At 41.7% G+C, this 4,717-nt stretch overlaps 1 non-coding gene across 1 annotated transcript; it reads right to left on the bottom strand.

Moving 5' to 3' along the window:
• Window positions 1-3,338: 3,338 nt before the first annotated feature.
• Window positions 3,339-3,459, bottom strand: LOC115872276. The gene has a single exon (XR_004047778.1). It is a non-coding gene; the product is annotated as a small nucleolar RNA SNORA61 (small nucleolar RNA).
• Between the last annotated feature and the right edge of the window lie 1,258 nt (window positions 3,460-4,717).

Here is a 4,717-nt window from a genome sequence, read left to right as displayed (position 1 = left end):
TACAATTAGTCTATTATGACAATATATCAGCAACTCTATATTCTGCCAAGTCAAGGAGTCTTTGATAAAAATGAAACATTGTGTTTTCCCAGAACTTGCATACGTCCTTGTTCTTTTTTTTAGTCTCAATGTCAAACCGCAGACACAAACAGCAGATTCTGACACCTGGGTTGATACCTTCTCAACCGTTTCAAGGCTGAGTCTTAATGGCCTTCAACAAAAAACAACCAACAATCCGTTTGGGAAGAAGTACAGCCAGAATGCTTCTTGAAAGTGAGGGTGGAAAGCCTTCTCAAGGACTTTGAACTCGTGATTAGGAGAGAACAGTCTCTGGGCGACATCATGCCTCAGTCAAGGTGAGGGTCAGCAGTTGTGAGGAGGGCAGAGAACTGGGCAGCACGCTTTTCCTGTCGCACAGAGTTGCTTTGCGATGGAAGTGGCTGACTGCACCTAACAGGAGTGGGGTTCACTCAATCACATTGAAAATAGTCAATGGTTGGTCTTTGCTTCTTCTCCCTCTTCTCTTCATAAATTTCATTGTAACACCCCTACCTGGAGCCATTTGCTTTCTTTAAACAAACAAACAAACAGAATAGACTCGCTCTATACATAGAAAAAAAAACGCTCAGAAAAAAACTGAGGTAGTTAGTTTATTGTGCCAGCCTGGCCAAAAAACACATGTGGGATTAATGGAAGGGCGGAGAGATAAATGGCTCGGCGAGCCTCGCCTTTCTTGTCTCTTGCTCTGTGATCATTGGACCAGTGTACAGCTGCTTTGCTTGTTCTTTGCCTCTATTTGCAAGCTACACTACCTGTGGGACACCTAACTCGTGGACTGTGTCACTGTAATTTGAGGTTCCATCAAGACCTGCTTTGCCACACAATTGGAATTTACATCTCTTGAGCTGGGGACTGACTGTTGGTGACCTGCCTTGCTGCTTGCTGCCTGTGCCGGGGTGGCCTAAATCTCTCTACAGAGGACTGACTACCTGGCAGCCCTCAAGACTTGAAGGACTGCCAGTGTCTCCCAACTGTCTAACACATTTGAATTGTTTATTTCTTGTGCTATATATTTATCTGTATAACTGCTTTATAATTTAACTGTTTATTTCTTGTGATATATCTATCTGTATGTATGTATAATTATTAGCAATCTGGTTTTGTCTCTCTAGAGAACCCTGTCTAGCACAAAAACTTATGTTGACATTTCATTGAGTTTTGAATATTTGAAACTATATGTTCATATTTTCTTTTTCTCTTTTTTGGTTGTTTCAGGTGAGAAACTGTCTCTTAGTAGTTTTCATTTGTGCACCTCTTATTCTGAGTCAGGTTAAGTATAGTTGCTTTCTTATTTTTTAAAATAATTTTATTGGGGACTCTTACAGCTCTTATAACAATCCATATATCAATTGTATCAAGCATATTTGTACATCTGTTCCCATCATAATTTTCTAAACATTTACTTTCTATTTGAGCCCTTGGTATCAGCTCCTTTTTTTCCACTCCCTCCCCACCTTGTGACTCCTTGATAAATTATAAATGATTATTGTTTTCATATCTTACACCTACTGCTGTCTCTCTTCACCCACGCTTCTGTTGTTCATCCCAGGGGTGGGGGTCAGTTATGCGTCGATCATTGCCATCAGTTCCCCCTTCCTCCCCTTCTCCACCCACCTTTCCCCTGTGCTCCTGGTTTCACTACTCCCATTTCTGTTCCTGAGGGGTTTATCTGATCTGGAGTCCATGTGTTCTGAGCTCTTACCTGTACCAGTGTACATGCTCCAGTCTAGCCAGAACTGAAAGGCAGGACTGGAGTCATGATAGTGATGGGTGAAGAAGCCTCAAAGAACCAGAGGAACATCGTGTGCTTCATCAATGCTATACTGTGCCCTTGTTGGCTCATCCCTTGCTGTGACCCTTTGTGAGGGGATGTCCTACCGTCTACAGATGGGTTTGGGGTCTCTGCTCCACCACTCCTCATTCTTAACAATATGCTTTTTCATTGTTGTTTTGGGTCTTCTGATGCCTGTAACCTGATTCCATGGACAGCTCATGATCGTACAGGCTAGTGTGCTTCTTCCATGTAGGCTTGTTGCTTCTCTGCTGGATGGCTGCTAGAAGCGATTCTTTAGGTTGCAGTCCCAGGTGAAGATAATAAGCAGCCTATATAGGCAACAAACTCATTTATCAGGGGCTTTCCTATAGAGTGAGCAGGTACGACAAAAGCAGAAAGCAAAATTATTGGTAACATTCCTTTACAGCAAGTAAGCATCGCAGGGTATGGTAAACCCATCACACTGCAATAGCAGGGTTGATTATAACAGCCTGGTTAACAAAATACGACTATTAAGATGAATTATGATATCCTGATTACAACATCAAAAGGAACAATATAAAGAGTAGTCAAAAAGAATAATCAAAAGGAACAATATTAAGGAATAATCAAGATGAATTGCAATGTCCTGATCCCGGGAACATAGGAATGCATTCTCAAATCAGTCACCAGTGGGGATTTTGGAGAAGGGAAGGGGGAGCAGGCAGGTCATCTAGCAGTTGACCAAATGGAGTTTCTTTGGCTGGTCTGCTGATGGGCGCCTTGGTGGTTTCCATCATTTCGCTTCTGTAAAGAGGGCCATGATCAACATAGGTGTCTATGTCTGTGTCTACGTTTTGCTTCTTCCTCCTTTAGAGCACAGACTGAGTGGGGAGATAGCTGGGACATCTGCATTCCTGTTCCCACTTGTCTGAGAAACACACAGGGCTCTCCACCGTGGGGGCACAGTTTTGCGATCCCACCAGCAAGCAGTGTGTGAGGGCTGCATCTCTCCACACCCTCTGAAGCACTTAGTCTTTCCTGCGTTGCTGTTGGTAACTTGGTGCCATGAGTGTGAGGCGGTTCTCATAGTTGTTTGTGTTTGCATTGCTTGTACGGCTAGTGAGCTGGAGCGGTTCTTCAATGTTTGTTGACCTTGGATGTCACCCTGGGTGAGCTGTCTATTCATGTCTTCTGCCCGTTTGTTGATTGTATTGCTGGTCTTTTTCTTATTGCAGTGTTACAGTTTTCTAAATGTCTGAGATTCGCCCTTTTTCTGAAATATCATTGCCAAACATATTTTTCCAGACTGTGGTTCTTGGCTTATTTGGTGATGAAGCTTTTGGATGTACATACAAGCCGTATTTTTAGGAGATTAAAGTGCTCTTTTGTCTTCTCATTTGGGTGCCTTTCAGTACATGTTGTAATGTGTTTATGCCTCATATGAAGGCCCTTAAGTTTGCCCCTATCTTTTAAAATGATGATCTTTATAATTCTAGGATCTGTGTTTCGGTCTTTTGTTTGCTTTTGTCTGAAACTAGCTTATGTATCACAAGATAATTTAAGTTAGTTTTGATTTTATTTTTTCTCCTTTGATAACCACTCAGACCAGATTTTAGGTCTGATGGGTAAGGCATCTGGAGAGTTTTTAAGACTGTGAACCATTTTTTTCCATCCCCTCCCCCCCTTTTCTTGGTGGCATATAACATCTGCAAAGAAATACGTACTGCGTGGGGTTGTACAGCTGATCTCATCAACACAGAGACCAAAGCCCAGTCAGCACCCATCTCCTGACCCCAGGTATGGGATTGAGTCTCCTGTTTTCTTTTCCCACCCACCCACACTTGCTCCTTACATCCTTGTCCCTTTCCTCCCTGCCCCAGCCCCAACCCTGGCCTTGTCATGGTCTTCAAGGTGTGTTCTACTCATGGGAAAACCATGTTTCCCTTTATAATGGTGTCCTGAAACAGTTATCTTCATTTTGCTGAGCAAAATGTCTCCTCCAATTTTGTCCATGTGGATGAAGTGTTTGACAAGCTTGCCATTGGCTTTTAAGGATCTTTTTAAGGATATTCCAGTGTGTGTGTGATTGTTTGCATCTTTGTGCAATTTAAGAAATTGCTTTGATAAATAGTACATGTGTTTTGTTGTTTCTGTGGGTGTATGCAATGTGGAATCATAAGGTATTGTATTTGTGTTTGCTTAAGGAAGTGCCATATTGCTTCCTACAGTGGCTGCAGTTCTGCCATCCCACCAGCAATGTATGGACATTCCAACCTTTCCACGTACTCTCCAGCACTCATTATTTTGTTTTTGTTTTAAGTTCACTAAGAGAATCTGTGTGAGGTGGTAGCTCCCTGTTTTTTTTTATTTGAATTTCTCTTATGACTAATGAACTTAAGCATTTCTTCATGACTGTTGGCTACCTGGATAGTAAATGATCTATGTCGTGTGCCAATTTTCATTGGGTTTTTTCTTTTTAAGGTGTTGTAGTTTTCAATGGTTTTGTTTTTTTTAAATTAGACTTTTATCTGATATATTCCCAAATGATTTTTTTTACCATTCTTTGGGTCCTCTTTTCACTCATTTGATATAATCTTTTGACGCACATATGTGTGATAGCTTAGGAAGTCCCAGTCCTCTATTTTGTATTCTGTAGTCTAGGTGTTTTTCATTATGTTTGGTAGTGTATTTATGCCGTCATGAGAGCGCATTAGCTTGGCTTATCCTGGGATTCTATCGCTTCTATATAAAATTGATTTTTCATTTTATTTCAAGAAATGCTGTGATCTGGATCAAGTTGCACTATGGCTATAGAACTATCTTGAAGGGTCCCAGTGGCATGGTTGGGGACACCTTGGGCTGCTAAGCACAAACAAGGGCAGCACTGTGAAACCACTAGCC

The sequence above is a fragment of the Echinops telfairi genome, unplaced genomic scaffold, assembly GCF_000313985.2.
Source record: "Echinops telfairi isolate 266 unplaced genomic scaffold, ASM31398v2 ScPeMD7_7421;HRSCAF=8459, whole genome shotgun sequence".
NCBI classification, from domain to species: domain Eukaryota; kingdom Metazoa; phylum Chordata; class Mammalia; order Afrosoricida; family Tenrecidae; genus Echinops; species Echinops telfairi.
This window is presented reverse-complemented; position numbering and strand designations above follow the sequence as displayed.